Source organism: Felis catus, chromosome B3 (genome assembly GCF_018350175.1).
Source record: "Felis catus isolate Fca126 chromosome B3, F.catus_Fca126_mat1.0, whole genome shotgun sequence".
NCBI lineage: Eukaryota > Metazoa > Chordata > Mammalia > Carnivora > Felidae > Felis > Felis catus.
The window spans coordinates 96,035,486-96,054,100 of record NC_058373.1 but is presented as its reverse complement, the minus strand read 5'-3'; the positions used below and the strand labels follow the sequence as shown (position 1 = coordinate 96,054,100).

The following is an 18,615-nucleotide window of genomic DNA, read 5'->3' as shown; positions in this document are numbered from 1 at the left end:
TTGGTAATTTTTATTGCATCTTATTTATTTTCAAAAAGGTAACTCATCTGCTCAGCATCCCTTAAAAGAAACTTTTATGTCAACTTTCTAATGGTATTTTTTTTTCTGTACTTTCTAATGGTATTTTTTTTTCTGTAAACTGAACAGATCAAATCAGCTCAGTGTTATATGAGCATAATATAGGTACATGTAATTTTAGGAAATTTTTAAAAATTTCATTACTTTTTTATTACATACCAACTAGTATATATTTTATGTCTTTACAAAGAAAAAGCTAAAAAAATTAAAACCATTGTTATATGGTTTTAAAACTCATAATTCCAGATTCCTCTACTTATAAGATAGAATGGCCCAGCAGGTATTTTCACCATCACTGACTTCAGTTCCATTCAATAATACAGTACATAATGCAATGTCTCAAATATAGTAAAATGTACACAGAATAAAGGTAATTTATAATGACAAATAAGAACTGTAATTTATCTTGGCTGTGCTTCAGAAATTTAGCGTCACCTGCCTTCGCCAAGGCACAAAGCAGGAAGAGGTGAGCATGGCTGTCCCCAGAAGTGGGCAAAGTATGTATAAAGGTATCCATGTACACGAAAGACTTAAAACTGCTCAGTCTCGCTGGGAACACTGAAAAGGAAATGCTGTGGCTTCCCCCTACTATTCACCTTTGGATCAAGTCCACAGTCTTATTTCATCGTAGAGAAAATACAATTGGCAAGGATCTCTAAAAGTAAATCACAATTTGGGCAAATGAAAGAAAATACTTCACTATTTCCAAAGTTTGGTTGTATCTTCTGGATCAGAAGTATTTTGTAGACAAAGGAGAGTTTCACAAAACCGAGATGTCATACAGATGAAGGGACAAGGCATTTTCCACAGAAGCTTAACAATGTCAAACTTTCAAATGGCTCTTACAGTATAACCATTACATGTTACAGTAGTGTGGGTTCTGGGGATCCTTTGGCAGCAAATGCTGATTTAAAGGGCATGGGGTCTCTTTGGGTTGATCTGCTTGCTGGCCTGTTCTTGCAGAGCTACAGATTTTCACTTTATTCCAGAGTTCAGTTAAAATTTCTATTTTTGCTCAAGAATAGCTCCCTGCTGAGTAGCATATGAACCTACATCATAGTCTACTTTTTCAGTTATCTCTAGGAGAGACTTTTTATCTTGTAACCATTGAGTAGATTCCTAAAACACTGCCCTCCTGTGATCTTTTACAACTTGTGCTTCCATTTCTTCCATTTGTGCGACAGCTTCACGAAAAGTAAACAATTGTGGAGAAATTCTCTTCTTCACTGTGTTCACAAAGAAGTTTTATATTGGATCTCTGAAGGGAACTGCCCATACCCCACTCTGCCTCTAAGACATCAATCTGATTTGGTGGACAGTGCATCATTGAATGAAGATCCCCAGCATCAGCTGGATCCACAGTCAATTCTCTCACCTTATTTGCATACCTTAATGCATCAAGAGTATTTTCACAGGATGCCATTCCTGAAGAGTTTGTAGCTATCATGCAGGCATGAGAGTTTTCACCCATGAATTAATCTCTTAACACCTGAGTGACTTCGCTTGCTCGGAAAGGAGTAGGAGGTTTATTTCTACCTAAGGGTCTAATTCATTTCTGCAGTGCTAAAAGTCTTTTTACTAATTTCTGCACCTTCAAGCCTAGTTTGCCTGTTGGCACTGGAAATACCAGCACCTCTGTCATTTCCAGGAAAATCAATAAGAGAAAATTTCCCATGTAGTTTTCCTTTCCTTCTAAGAATAATCTGAAATACTGCGTTGCTCCAAGGTGAATGTGCATTTGGAGATATTTGACCAGATGTTCTGCAACTGTTGTCTATGTCAATGAGTTTCAGTACATCTTCAACACATTTGACTTCCTGTTCCTGTAATCACACCACTTGAGATGTCAGCACAGAGCTTGATGCAGGGCTCTAACCCACAAAGTGTGAGATCATGACCTGAGCTGAAGTCGGATGCTTAACCGACTAAGCCATCCAGGTGCACCCCACCTTCTAGCATTCTTAATTTTGCTTTCCTGTTTAGCAAGTCAAACACATTTCCACTATAAATTTCAAAGAAAACTGCATATACTTGAAGTTCTAACTTCTTATAGTTTGGTCTTTGGCATTAAGAAAATATCTCAAGCTGCTAAAGCATGAATTCCTTCAGAACAATCTTGGTTCGTTCCTTCCCTATGTTTGAGGTTTTCCACTTGCAGCAAAGGACATAGACATTCTCCTTTCAAATAGAGTTTCTACTAATGGTCTACCCGTAATCCTTCTAAACCATTTCACTTAGGATCTGAGTCATGAAAGGCAAAATCAAGACCAAATGTTTGGTTTTCTATGTAACTTATTGAGACAAAACTAAAAGTAGACTTATATACCATTACAATATTTTTACTAGGGATTATGATTACATCTAGAGCTTTCATTTGAGTTTATTTTTTACTGAATGGTCATTTTCATCAATAAGACCTGCTGTTGTCAATGGTCTACAATCCTTTTAAAGTCTCTCATCATCCTAATTCCTAATTAGGATTTGTAGCATCAACATCCCGGGCTTTTTTCTGTTATAGTTCCCTGTTTTTGTTTTTTGTTTTCTTTGTTTGCTTGTTTGTTTTTTATAATTTTTCTACTTTTTTCACACAGTTAGATTTTTCATGTGTATTCTGTTGTGAAGAGGAAGACTTTTCAGGAAGTTGACTAGGTTGTTCATGTGCAGAGCCAACCACTCTGATATCTTTTGGAAGAAGGTCATTTTTAACAGAAGCCACAGTCTGTCTATTCTTTACAATTTTGTTTACTTTGGCTGAGGATGCTGGAGGTAGAGGTGTTTCTGAACTGGATTCAATTTCTTCGTCAGGAACAGAGTCATGGTTGACTGAAAAGATGCTCTCCAGGTCACTATCTTTGCCCTTTATATCTCCATTTCTATCCATTCAACAGTAACACTTCCATTATTTTCATTTAAGAATGTTACCATTGCTTGATATATTTGGGTTTGCTAATTAGGGCCTTGAATTTGTTCTCATTTCTGGTTCTCCGTGGGTTTTCTCCTTTACAATAAAAATTATTTCCAAGCCTGACTGGATCTCATTCCACACCCCAAGCACATGACATTAAACATTTTCCCCAAGAGGAACCACTTCTTGGCTAGATCTCCACATAAATCCCAATCTGCATGTTGCTGGAGTTGGCCATTACCATCACCTCATCTAAGGTGGGGTGGCGGGTAGTTGTGACACTATGAATGCAAGCAAGGCCTGCAGGGCAAGGAGTGATGTTGGGCATCCAGGAATCAGGAGAGTGGAACAGACCACGCTCGATTACCTAAAGCTGACTCAGGGTACAGAAATCATTTGTTTTATGTAAGTAACTTAAAAACTTCTTCATAAAATTAATGAAATAAATTAATGGCCATAGACAGAAAATGCCCACAAATATATCCAGAGGACATGGTGGGCAAATTTTTCCCCAAAAGACAAGTTTCTTTTTAATAAAGTGAAGTCTTCATTTGTAATTTTGTAAATTATTAAGTTGAAAAAATTTTTAATTTAATCCAGTGTAAAAAGAGTCAATGGCATACAACCTTATCATAAAACATTGAGAAATAAAACTTGCTGAGTTGAAAGACTACTTTCTCAATCTTTTAAATTCACTAAATTCTAAAATTTCATCATTTTATTTTCAGTCCTCAAGCTGTCCAACATAATACTATATATGCTGCACAAAGATGGGAAATCAGAAAGCATAAAAGTATACACTCTCCCAATTCAAGACAACTGCATTCATATTAAAATATTATTATTGATTACATACACGTGGGCATTTTGTTGATTTGAGATTAACAATTTAAAATGTAAGGTTTAGAAGCTCAAATAATCTGTCAGTTTCTCATAAATTATTAAATTCTGTGTTTTTTTTTTAACATTCTTGCCCTTCTTTCATCTTTGTCCCACCAAAAGAAGATTAAAAAAGGAAAATAAATGTACCGGGAATAAAATCTGGTAAATTGCTATTGAAACCCACTGGCTTTGTTTGAACAAGATTTTACCACTTACTTACTAGCCACATGGTTTGGGCAGGTTACTTAATTTCTATGACTGTTAAACTTTTGTTTTGTTCTGGTTTTGAAAAGTTGATAAACTGATATGACTATACCTTCAGAGTTTCAGGATGGCTAAAAGTAATTCATGCAAAAATAAACAGCATAATGAATGCATTTGGTACTTATTCAATATTTATCATTAATAAAATTATTATTTTTTAATGTTTATTTGGAGACAAAGAGAGAGTACAAGCAGGGGAGGGGAAGAGAAAGAGGAAGAGAATCTCAGGCAGACTCCACACTCAGCGCAAAGCCTGGCATGGGTCTCGATCTCATGAACCATGAGATCAAGAGCCAAAATCAAGAGTCAGACACTTAACTGACCACTCAGGCACTCCATCATAAATAAAATTATTTTTAAATGTTAGTATAATGTACTGATTATTTTCTGAGGTCATTAATTACAATTATGATGAGAATCATAAATCCAATGTTGGATCATAGAAAACAATATAGACGAAGCAATATGAATAATGGCTCAAAAGTTCATTAGTCTTTGTTGCCTAACTGGCACAAATAACATGAATTTGCAATGAACACAGGGATTTTACAATTAAGTGGCTTATATTAGTAATATAAAAAGCAAAGCTCCTTTTAAGACTCAAAGTTGTTTGGACTATATATTATGACTTGCACTAACACCTTAATCTTTGACAACTTTTCTCTGGACTCTATTAAAGACCTCTTTCCCTAGTCTGGAACTTCTTTTTATAATATATATCAAGTCTTAAGTTAGGGAAATGTAAAATGTGATAGTAAAATTTACAAATGTTCAAAAGAATAGATGTTGAAAATATTCTCTCAAATGTAGACCAGACGTGAACAATGAAGTAAGATGGATTTCATTTTGATCTAATCATATCTATGCTATTTTATGTTCTGCACAATCTTTGGGTTCCGATAATTGCCATTCCCTAGAGAGTTCTGTTCCTGTCATGGCCAAGTAATCTCCCTCTCAACCAACACTACTGCAGGTAACAATTATAAACTCAACAAAACATAAACCTTTTCCTCAAGGCACTGGAGAGGGATAGAAGCAAGCTGATATTCCATGGAAGTTGACACAAAGAGGAAGACAATGATACAGGATCAAATTATTTATGACTCATCCTGAGAGGAGTCTCAAGCCATTATAATTCAATGTGGCTAAAATTTAACAAAAACCCTGCAGTCCTACTGACATGAGAGAACATAGGACAGGATTTAGTAAAAATGCAGCCACTTAACGTAAGAGAGGAAATACCAAAAGGAAAAGTGAGAGGGGATCCCTAAATTTTCTTTGTCTAAATCCCTGGCTAATCTCTGAAACACTCATTCATAGGGAAAACTCAACTCAGGCTAAAAGGAGAAATGGTGTTTTATAGATCAAGCTCAGTGAAATTATAGGTCTTTGAAAATAAGTTGAAAAAAATAGAGACTTAACTAGAAAGCAAACTGAGGGTTGATGGAGGGAGGTGGGTGGGAGACGGGCCAAATGTGTGATGGGGATTAAGGAGGGCACTTGTGATAAGCACTGGGTGCTACATGTAAGTGATGAATCACTGAATTCTACTCTTGAAACCAATTAATAATAATAATAATAATAATAAATAATAGTAATAAAATAGTCATCAGAAAGTCATAAGATCATCTATAGTTGCCAAAAATATCCATTGCAATGTCCAAGGAAACAATCCGAAATTAGTTAAAATCTAAAGAAATAGAAAGACATAATTAATTCAGAGAGGAAAGGACATTTAACAAAAGATAATACTGTGTTACCTAGATGTTGAAATTTGCAGACAAGGATAATAAAGCAGCTATTATAACTATGTTTAAAGATATAAAGGAAAATATAAGCATACCTTGTAGATACAGTATGTTTGGTTCCAGACTACCCCAATAAAGCAAATATCACAATAAAACAAGTCAAATGGCTTTTGTTTTGGTTTCCCAGTGCATATAAAAGTTATGTTTATTCTATAGTCCATTGAGTAAACAATAGCATTATGTCTAAAAAACAATGAACATACCTTAATTAAAAAATGCTTTATTGCTAAAAACATTAACTATCATTTAGGTTTTCAGTGAGTCATAACCACTGATAACAGATTACCATAACAAATGTAATAATGAAAGAATTTAAAATACTGTGAGAATTACTAAAACATATTACAGAGACATGAAGTGAGCAATTGCTGTTGGAAAATATGGTGCTGATAGACTTGCTCAACACAAGATTGCCACAAATCTTCAATTTGTGAAAACACATTACCTGTGAAATGTATTCAAGTGAAGCACAATAGTTATAGGTCTATATGTTCACAAATAATGAAAAGATAGAAACACTGAATTAAGAAATAGAGACCATAAAAATCAAACTGCTGAGAAATTGTAAAACAGAACAAAAAAATATATGAAATAAAACTCACTGGATGAGAAAATAATACTAATGACTGAGGAAAGATTCCCTGAACTTGAAGACAGATCAACAGAAATTATATAATATGGAGAATATATGTTTATATAGTGATATGTTTATATATACAGAATATATATATATAATATAAAATAAATATATTTGTATTTATATATATCATCAGCTCATGGAACAATATCACATAACCCAAATATATATAATTACAATCAGTGTATTAGAATTCTCTAGAGACACAGGACCAGCAGGGTGTCTATACATAGTGAGAGAGATTGAGAGAAAAAAATGTATTATAAAAAACTGACTCATACAATCATAGAGGCTGACAAATCACAAGATTTGCAGTCAGTAAATTGACAATCCAGAGACCCTATAGTGTGTTTCCAGTCTGAGTGCTAGGAGGCTTGCACTCTCTTTGACAACCAGAAAGGGCTGATATTTCCATTCAAGTCCAAAAGCAGAAAAAGCCAATATGTCAATTCAAGCCCAAAATTCCAGTCAATGGTAGTTAGGCAGAAAGAGTTCCCTGTAATTCATGGGAAAGTTAGCCTTTTTGTTCTATTCAGGTCTTCAACTGACTGCATAAGATCAACCCATACTTAGGAGGGCAATCCATTCTTAGTCTACTGATTCAAATGTTAGTCTCACCCAGAAAGATCCTCACAGACTAAATCAGGATTACACTTGACAATATCTGGGCACGCCATGGTTCAGTCAAGTTGACACATAAAATTAACCATCACAAGTCCATCCCTAACATGATACTAACATGATACTATCCTATGTACAACCCAAAACACATGAAGTCCCAAGATGTTAAGTGCTTGAATGATGTTTACTCTTCCCCTTGATAAATTATAGCATTATGATATAAAATTAACAACAGTTAATACTATTATATAAAGTCAATACATTTTAGGTTACCTGATAAGGGAATAAGAGAGGGAAGAAAACAAAGATATATGATATACACATTCATGACAAAATAAGGAATTTTTAGGAAATACTCCTAAAAATTAGTCTTTATTTCCATTACTTGTCATATGGTTATACTATTCTCTTTGCCTTCAGGAAGCACTTCAGCTGAGTGTGATTCTTTAACTGGTAGGGTGACCCATACCATCTTTCCTGAAGAGTCATGGTCATTATTGGTCCTGCCTGGATTGGACTGTTGTAGTTTTCCATTAACCTTAATCACAGGGCACTGAAACACTAAGAGACACCCTAAGGAATCCCCTGCATTCTAGATATACTTTTCTTCATCTCCACTGTGGAGTAGTAGTCCAATTTCTTCTTGGTAGTCAAGAACAATCCCTTCTTTGTAACTTCCTTCTTTGCCTGCTGATTCAGAGGCACAGGAATTCAAAATGACCAGGTATTATTCTTAATTTCTAGTTCAAGGGAATCATTGTTGGGTCTTCTGGTGAAAACATTCACTCCTTTAGTACTAATACCTCTAAGGCCAGTAAAGCCTAAGATACTGTGAAGAGAAAGCAAAAAATTTTGCTAGACGGTCACTAGGGAAAATAGTGAGTGGTACCACTCCTCATTTCCACTCCTTGATTCCTAGACCTGGGGATCCTAGCTATGGGAGAAACACCACCATATACTGGAAGCTTATTCAGAGCATACATAGCCTTCTGGGAAATCTTAACCAAATTTTCAAGGTATTGTCACCTAGTTAGACTGTAAAGAAGTATTCAAAAGTCATTTCACCATTCAATCAAGCAAGCTACAGACATTAGAGAACATGGTATGACCAGTAAATTCCATAATAATGAGCCCATTGCCTCATTGGCAATTAGGGAGAGAGGGGAGAGAGAGAGAGAGAGAGGGAGAGAGAGAGAGAGAGAGAGAGAGCGCAAGCATGAGTTGGGGAGAGGCAGAGAAAGGGAGACAGAATTGGAAGCAGGCTCCAGACTCTGAGCTGTCAGCACAGAGCCCGATGTGGGGCTTGAACTCACCTACTGTGAGATCGTGACCTGAGCCAAAGTCAGATGCTTAATCAACTGAGCCACCCAGGCACCCCAACCATTGCCTCACTTCTTTTGCAACAAAGTGAGTTATTTAATCAGAAACAATTCTGTGTGCTATATCAAGAACAGTGAATAAGGCATTCTGTAAGTCCATGGATGATAGTTTTAGCAGAAACGTTGCATGCAAGGAAGCCAAACCCATATCCAGAAGAAGTGTCTATTCCTATAAGAACAAAATGCCACCTTTACCCTGATAGAAGTGTCTTAAATAATCAACCTACCACCAAATAGCTACCTGATAAACATAAGGAAATGATACCATGTAGAAGACTCAGCATTGGTCTTTGTTGGTGCAGATTGAGCACTTAGCGGTGGCCAGAGCCAGGTTGGCCTTGGTGAATAGAAGTCTAGGTTGCTGAAGCCATGCATACTTTGTGTCCCTGCTACAAGGAGCACTTTGTTTATAAGCTCATTGGGCAATGACATTGGCTGGAGAGAGATGAAGACAGGTATATATAGAATAGGTCATCCTCTCCACTTGATCATCAAAATCCTCCTCTTCAGAAGTCACCCTTTGGTAAACATTCATGTGGGACACACATGTTTTCCTGTTTTTTGCCCATTCAGAGAGATTACATGTTCCAATTGTGTTTCTTCTAAGTCCCTGACATTCAGTCAAACCATCGAGAACAACCCATGAATCAATGTATAATCACATGTCAGTCCACTGCTCTTTCCCAGCAGAGTGAAAAATTAGGTGCACTGCTTAAAGTTCTGCCCACAGGGAAGATTTCCCTTCATTACCATCCTTCAGAGATCTCCAAGACAGGGGTTGTAGTGTGGAAGCTGTACACCATCAGGTGTTGGCTATATATCTTGCAGAAACATCTTTAAGCCAAATCTAAGTCTTCTCTTTCTCTGTCAGTTAATCATAGGCAAATCCCCATGAGGCCATGGTTGCAGGCTGAGAGAATGTAGCACAGCAGAAGTGAGGCCATGGGCCTTTGGACCACTTCTCAGGCAATTTTCTCACGCCTTCAGGCCATATCATGTTATATACCACTTCTATTTGATGATGGAGCATGGTTGTGAATGCCCAACTTTAAGGAGGTGAAATAAGACTCATTACATGATGGGCAGATCAGGTCGCATGGTAATGTGATGGCTTAAGTTTAAGTATTCAGTCTCTCCTCAGACCCAGTAGCAGGTCAAGAACTGTTTCTCAAAAGGAGAGTAGTTATCCAGAGGATAGTAGGGCTCTGCTCTAAAATCCTAAGGGCCCGTGCTGCAATTCACCTACAAAGGCCCGCCAAAACCTACAAACAGCCTCCCTATCTGCCACTGACACTTCAAGCACCACTGACTCTACTGCATCACATGGCCCAAGTGGCAGAGCAGTTTTCAAGGCAGGATGGACCTGTAGCAAAGCCATCTTATGTTCTGGGCCCCACTGAAATCTAGCAGCTTTTCAGGTCACTCGGTAAATTGGACAGAATAACACATCCAAATGATGAAGATGTTGCCTCCAATATCCAAAGAGACACCAGGAATTGTGCTTCTTTTTGCTTATAGTGGCCAGATGCAACAATTTATCTTTCACTTAACAGGAGTATTTTGACATGACCCACACTTCTAGAACCCTAGAAATTTTGCTATGTAAAAGGCCCCAGAGTTACTGGATTTATTTCCCACCATGTTTTCTATTCAACAAGATAAACTAAATATAGGACCATACACAAAGATCTTTAAAATTGGTAGTGAAACAAATAACCACAAGTGAAAATCAGAAGACAGAAATCAAATGCAATCATAACACAAGAATTTCACATATAAAAGTATCAAAAACAATATAAAAATATTACATACTAAATATTCAAAGAAATAAAATTTGCAATCAGAAAAAATGAGATATCAAAAGCTAATTTAACATGGTGAGATGTATTTTTGTAAACAATCAATAAACATTCAATGATAAAAGCAGAGTTGTTGAAAAAAATCAGAAAATTTATAAACCGTATTCTACCATAGAATAAAATATACGGAGACAGAAAGATGTAAAATATTAAGGTCATTTTAATACATATGAAGTGTTGAACTAAAAATTCTAGTGTTTATTTAATCAAAATACCTAAAAAAGAATAGAAAATATAGATGGAGCAGAAGAAAAATTTAAAGGGATGATAGATCACAGCTGTGCAATTTTTAGGTAATAAAGACATGGATAAGTGGAAATTGAAAGCACAGTATATTTTTTAAAAATCTGTATTTTAACACATTGACATGGAGTTATAAAATATCCAATAAAATAGAGATGATTTTATTTTATTTTTTTTTAATTTTTTTTCAACGTTTTTTATTTATTTTTGGGACAGAGAGAGACAGAGCATGAATGGGGGAGGGGTAGAGAGAGAGAGACACAGAATCGGAAACAGGCTCCAGGCTCTGAGCCATCAGCCCAGAGCCTGACGCGGGGCTCGAACTTACGGACCACGAGATCGTGACCTGGCTGAAGTCGGATGCTTAACCGACTGCGCCACCCAGGCGCCCCAAAATAGAGATGATTTTAAAAGCACCTAGTGATAAAAGACAGATCCTTTAAAATAAACAACCAAAAGCTTCAAAAAATAAAAGGAACTTAGAAAAGAATAGAATAAAATCTTCAAAGAGCTGAGAGTAAATCCCAACATTTTAGTTGTCTACACAGAAATACTCTTTCACAATTTAGGGCAAAACAAAGACATTTCTAGATTTCAAAATATGGAGAATTTAGCATAAATGCCCTGCCTCACAAACCATTCTAAAAGAAGTACTTTATACATGATTCCAAAATGTTCATTTACCACATTTGTTAAGCGTCTACCATGTGTTAGATGTTCTTTTATGTCCTGAAAATACAACCCAAATCCTTCCTATCAATGCACTTATGTTCTCACTTGTGATACAGATAAACAAAAACATAAATAAGTGAAAAATAAATGAATATATACATACACACATACTATATAAGTATGTAGTACGTTAAAATATGCCATGTAGATAATAAGAAAAGTAAATCAGAGAAGGAACTATGGCATGTCTGGTGTGGGATTATGATTTAAATACAATACAGAAATTCATGGAGGAATATTTGATTCATGTGGATCAAGAAAAAAATATTTTGAGCAAAGGAAAATCAAGTGAAAAAGATTCTAAGACAGGTACATGTTCTGTCTTTTGTGGAATAGTAAGAAAGAATAATTAGAAGAGATAAGGCTAATGTAATAAAAAAAAAAAAAAAACCCTGGAAATCATATAGCTGTAATGTGGACCACTTTAAGGCTTTTCTTTCTTAAAATGATTAAGATGAGAGTTTTTGAAGGGTTTTGGGTAAAAGGCTGAAATACATGATGTGAGAGATGGGGGGAAATGAAAAGAGGTGGAGGAGACAGTACAGAAAGAAGGGAAGAGAAGAGGAAAAACAGGAGAAGGTGAAGAAGAAAAAGAATGGAAGAGGGAAGAGAGAGGAAGAGGAGGTGGAGAAGGATGAGGAGTTACCAAAGGGCTATCACAATCATCACAGAAAAAGGGACTTTGACTTGGGCCAGAGTGGCTGCAATGGAAGAAGAAGTAGAGGTTGTTTTCTGAAAATAGTCAACAGATATTGCCAAGAGATTGCTAAGAGGTATGAGGGGAAACAAGAAAAAAAGAAAAAAAAAAGATGATCTCAAGGTTTTAGCCTGAACAACTGAAAGAAAGTTGCTGTTTGCTGAGATGATATCTGAGAAAGAAAAAAAAAATTGGGGGGAAATAGAGTTTAAATTCAGAGCTTGTTAAGTCTGAGATTCTTAGACGTCCAAGTAGAGATTTAGACTAAGCAGGTAGTTCTTTTATGCAAAGAAGAGTTCCAGGCTACAGAAGGAATTTGGGGATTATTACCATAGGAGAATGAGTGAAGATGAAGACTAGACCAGGTCCAAGCAATGAACCCTGGGATTTGAGAATGAAAATGCTATCTAAATGCCAATATATCTGAATATTTAAATGAAAAAGGACAAATTCTTGAAAAACACAAATTACTGAAACTAACCCAATGAGAAACAATATCTAAATAAAAAATATACAATATACAAAAAATGTCCATAACAATACTCTTCATGAACTTCGTACACTTAAACAATTCATATGCCAGTTCACATTTGGGATAGTCACTTAATGCAATATCATAAAGCAATGAAAATGACCAAAATCATGCAAGATACAACAGCTTATATAGATTCCACAGACATCATGTTAGGCAGAAGAGGCCCAACTCATACTGCTTATTCCATATTCATAACATTCCTATGCAGTTAGAAATAATCTACTATAGGTATTAGAACATTTGTTTCCTACAGTGTGTTAGTAATGCCTTGTACCTTGATCTTTGATTACTTATTTTTATTTTTTAAGCTTTGTTCAGCTATTATCTGAGTCTTTTTAGAATAATCATCAAACTATACAGTTCTAATTTCATCCACTTTTATGCTAAACTTCTAAAAACACTTTTTTAATTATTAGAAAATAAAAAAACAAATGAGCAGAACTAGCCAGAAACATATTTAAAATATTAATGTATTAAAAGACTAGCTCTATGTGTTATTAAAATATTCTATAAATCTACCATGATTTAATAAGGTTTATACTAGTAGGATACTCGTATTTTAAGAAAAAGATAGAATATAGGTACTGAATAGGTATTATAAGTTTGAAAAGGCCTTAAAGAGACAAATCCAGAAGCAATTGACATAATAAATTTCACTACATATACTTTGAAAATGTCTGAATAAACAAACTCAAACACTACAGAAAAATTGGGAGAATATTTGTAAAATATAGGATATATAAATATATAAATTTTTATAAATCAGTATTAACCACCTACTAGAAAAACAATTAAATATTTAAATAATCTAAAGAGTCCACAATAAAATACAAATGTCTTTTGAATATAAGATGCTCAATTTGACTCATAATCAGATTTTCTACTTCTAGGTTTGTTTGTGATAAGCATATATTTTCCACATGAGAAAACATTAATAAATATTTATAAAACCACCATTTTTATTTTAGTAAGACTGGTAAGTTAAATCTTGCTGTACTTGGAAATATTTTTCATTAAAATTTGCTATTATGTAGTAAAATTCCTGAAAGTGGCAGCCTCTATTACACCCTTTGAAAATTCAAGTCATTGCCTTCAACTTTTTAAAATTGAAACCAAGAGTTGGTGTGTGTGGGTGGCTCAATTGGTTAAGTATCTGGCTCTTGATCTTGGCTCAGGTCATAAGCTCATGGTTTTGTGGATTCAAGCCCCACATCAGGCTCTACGTTGACAATACAGAGCCTTCTTGGGATTCTCTCTCTCCCTCTCTCTTTCTCTGCCCCTCCCCCATTCATGAGCCTGCTCTCTCTCTCACACGAATAAACTTAAAAAACAAATAAATAAACTGAAACCAAGAGCATGACATTTTATATTGCAAAATTACACACATAAATACACACACTCATTCACTAACAATATTTATGTCTACTTGTGACGCATGTACAAGTATTATGGTCTGTTTTATCTTACCCTGCTTTATTATTTATAAATGCTAGTCTTAATGCATAAAGTTGATGCCATCAGACTGTGACCCACGGTTTTAAAAATACCGTTCCAGTAGGAGCCAAATGAGCTTATATTTAGTGTCAGTAGATTAACATGAATGTTGTAATACAGTAAGGAAAGTACTTACGACCATTTAATTTGAAAGCCTAATATAGCAGAGTGCTGCTGTGATCAAATGATTCCAACAGAAGAATCAGCTTAACACTCAAACTTTCATGCCAATCAGTACAAAATTGTTGACTTTGATTACAGTTCTGTGATGTAAGCCTGTACTTTCTAAAACTCGTGTGCATTGCTTACCTTTTCGAAGGGGATAACATTTTTAAGAATGATGCCACTCTGAAAAGAAGGAAAAAAAGTTGTGGCTTCAAGTGTACCCATCTTTTGTATGAAAGGATGATATTTTCATTATTTTAATGGTCTAAATAAGTGAACATGTTAAGCTTTCTCACAATCCTACCACAGATTTTCACAGTGTAATCTCTCAATTGTAAGTAAAAGGAGTATTATTAGCACTCAGTTTGTAAGCAAAAGGATAGTACCAAACAGTTTTTTTCTCTTTCAAAATACACAAAGCAAACTTTGTCTTCAAAAGAGTATAAGAAATGACTTCTCACTGTACATCTGAACATTACAATTTTCTTTATACTTTTAACTTTGTTACGCCATTTGCAAAGCTGTCATGGTTTGAAGTGTATAGCTATTTTGTCTTTGTCATTTCTTATTTTCTGTTACTCTAAGAAATAATACATTATTTTGAGTATAGATTGGGAATTGTCTCCTTCTACTCTCAGCTAAAATCTAATTCCAGTCTTATATTACCAAAACTACTATGAAAACATTCATTCATTTTTTGAATGAATTTGTTTCATATCATTAAAAGAAGTGAGTATATTCCTAAATTCACATAAAGATTAAAAGGAATTGTGCACAAGGCCATAACCTTTTTCATATGCGAATGAGACATGGAAAGGTAAATTGTAAAGGCTAATGTAAGAAGAGGGGTTATTATGTTTGTGAGAATTGATTTCTACTTTATGACTGTTGTGAAAAAAGATTCTTTTTTTTTACTTATTTATTTTGAGAGAGAGAGACAGAGGGAGCAAGTGGGGGAGGGACAGAGAGAGAGAGAGAGAGAGAGGGAGAGAGAGAATCCCAAGCAGACTCCACATTGTCAGTGCAGAGCCGAATGTGCGGCTCAAACCCACAAGCCATGAGATCATTACCTGAGCTGAAACCAAGAGTCTGACACTTAACTGACAAGCCACCCAGGCGCCCCATGAAAATAAGATTCTTAAATGTCTCTTAAAACTTTGGAATCACAATAAAGTCTTTGCTTATATTAAATTCATTATAAAAGACAAGTCTTTGGTAACGAAATGGATGGGTTTCATGAAGATACAACTTTTAGGAATGTATAAAATTCTGTATTTTGTCTGTTTTTGATTACTTGCCCTATTTTTTTTACTTTCAAAAGTATCAAACCTAAAGAAAAGTTATAGTAAAAGCCATGTTTTAATGACATTCATTTACTCTTTACTAGGTTTCACCAGTTGTTAACATTTGGCAAATTTGTTTTCTCTTTCTCCTTTGCTATATATTCAAAAGTCAATCACTGACATGATGGTACTCATTCCTAAATATTTCATCCTCTTGCCTTTAAGATCACTTGCCTTTATATAACCACAGTCCCATTTCCATACCAAGGAATTTAACTTTGATTCAATAATATTATACGAAATGTAATCCATATATAAGTTATCTAATCGTTCATAAAATGAACTGCCAACCTTGTTTTAATACAAGATTCCACCAAAAATTATACACTGTATTTGGTTGCATGCATCTTTAGTCTTTTTTTAATGTTCTTGACTTTGTCTTTCATAACACTGATACTTTTGAAGCATCCAGGCCACTTGTATAAAATGCTCCACAATTTAAATCATTCTCTTTGTTATCTCATGATCATACTTAGATCAAACCATTTACAAACGATTTAAACGATTTAAAAACCATTTACAAACGATGTATACATTCCTTCGCATCACATCAAGAGACATAATGTCCTTTTTTATGAATTATGGGCATGCTAGTTGTTAATCTGGCCTGATGTTTTCCAACCGCATGAATACCTGCTAATGAATATCTGCTTCCCAGTAACTATTCACACAATGGCTCAGTGTCTGTCGATGGATACTTGCCTAAATCAATTTTTTACATTACTGTTTCCAAATTGGTGATTTTTTAATTATATCATTTTACTGTATATACTCATTTATGTTCTTCAGTAAAGACAGTTCAGCAGTTCTGTGAATGAAGACTGTCTGCTTCATGAAGTGTTAAATAAAGTTTGTTTGTATCACCTAAATGGTCTTCTTTTATCATTTTTTAAGTCTTTGGTAACAATTAGTAGGATGGGAATCCGACTGCTAACAGTCCGTGAGATGAGATGCACACTGACCCCTTTTAGCTTATACTATATTGATTCTACCCTGTTTGTGTTTTTAAAAAACCTGCAAAATTACATATTTATTCTCCAGGAAGTTTTCAAAGTTTTTTCAAGTTCCCAGGAAAGTTCTGGGATCCTGGAAAAGTTCTGGAATAATTATACTAGGATTTGACACTGAGTGGCAGCCATTCCTTCCTCAAGAAGAAGGAATTCCAATGAGTGCAACGGATTGCAGTCATTAGGGGGACTCACAAACCCTTGAGGTACGTCCACAGCATAAACCATTGGAGAACTTGAGGAAATAAATTAAAACAAGAAATTCAGAATGTTTGACCAATGGCACATCAAAATCTAAGTAGAATCAAGTCACTCACACTATTAAAAACCGTCAGGTCATCCACACTATAAACAAAACTTCTCATGAAAGAAACAGTAGATCTATTGCTCATGGAAGCCAATGTCACATTTAATGGGCATGAATCAAGCACTTAAAAACTGTTAGAGCACGAGCCACCTAACTCTATAGAGTCTTGTGCTAGGACACGTTAATCATAGAATGGGTTAAATTGATACTAAATCACCTAGCAACCTCAAGAAAATTTCCATGCAAAAGGCACACTGTAGAACACCACAAAATCACCAACCCAGTAGCACATTCCTCTTAGGTGTTAATTTGGCTACAAGAGAGCCAAGGCCTAGCTAAAGAAATGGAATCGTCAAGTTTCAAGGAACTCAAAGTGCTTCCTTCCAGCATACCTGCTTATATGTCAAAGAACTGTTTCTCTGGAAGCTGTAGATACCTACAAAACTGGTAAAGTCTTACTAAGACAATCTAGAATTACAATGGCCATTATGGGACATATTCCAATTAGACAAAATCATTCATTAGAGAAGTACAATTAAAAACAAGTGTTCCTAAAATCAAATAGAATGGGCTCCCTATTTTATGCAGAAGGCTCCAAAAGGCTTCAAGATTCTAAGAGAGCTTCATTAGAAGATTCGTTGCAGAAGACTAATGAAAAGTGAAAGCCACAAGAGGTACCCCAAAGACTGTAAGATTGATGTGATTCCTATTGCATCTTTCTACTTTCCTTTACTTGAATATTCAGTCTATTAAAACTCCATCTTAATTGCCTTTCCACTCTGCAGAGACATACAAGATCATAAACAAGAGTCCACAAAGTTAGTAGCCTTAAAACTACAGCAGCTCCAAGACCAGAAACTTAAAACACCTGGGCCTCCCACTTTGCACCCTGCTAGGGTTCCTTCATCAAAACACTGGCCCAGAAGCTGAGGTCTCATTTGCAATCAATTTTGACATTGGAAGAAAGATTGTCTTTGAAGATTTTATACAAATCCTTCCACACCAATTTGAACATCCCCATATCTCAAAGGAAGGCCCCAGATGGCCTCCTAGGGCTGATGTGATGCTGAGCGATTCTCTGGTAAATTGCCATGAGTTATTCCCATAAACAGCCCAGGGAAAACTAAAATTAAAGTTAATGGAGAACCTCACGAAATTCTGGTACATACTGGAGCTACACACTCTACTTTAAACCTCACTCTTTTTGGAGCCTGGGAATACTGGCAGAAGTCTGTGAAACATGAGAGTTCTTACCAGAGTCAGTCCTCTTGGATCTTGCCCTGCAGAGAAAGGAAGGTAAAATGCCACGTTGTTTCTTATTGGTTATCTGCTTTTTCTCTCACAGAGACAGCTATGGCGGCTTACTTGTCTTGTCACGCATTCTGAGAAAAGGTTTGGCTTTCTGTGTGGTAGAGCCCCTCCCTGAGGAATGTGATGAAAAACCTCAAGACAAGGGAAGGCAACCTAGCTAAGTGCGTAGCCTTAGCTAAATGAAACAATGTACCCAGAGAGAAAGGAAAACATTCCAAAGACAAATAGCTCTAAATCTAGAACACAGGAATCTCTTGATTTCAAGTAGAGTTGAAGATAATATAGTGGGGTGATGGTCTCAGTCCCTTGATTGCATTCAGGTTGTAACCCAATTCTTCAAAGAATTAA

General features: G+C 35.5%; 1 pseudogene; it reads right to left on the bottom strand.

Moving 5' to 3' along the window:
• Positions 1 to 424: 424 nt before the first annotated feature.
• Positions 425 to 3,012, bottom strand: LOC101087582 (annotated as a pseudogene).
• Positions 3,013 to 18,615: the final 15,603 nt, after the last annotated feature.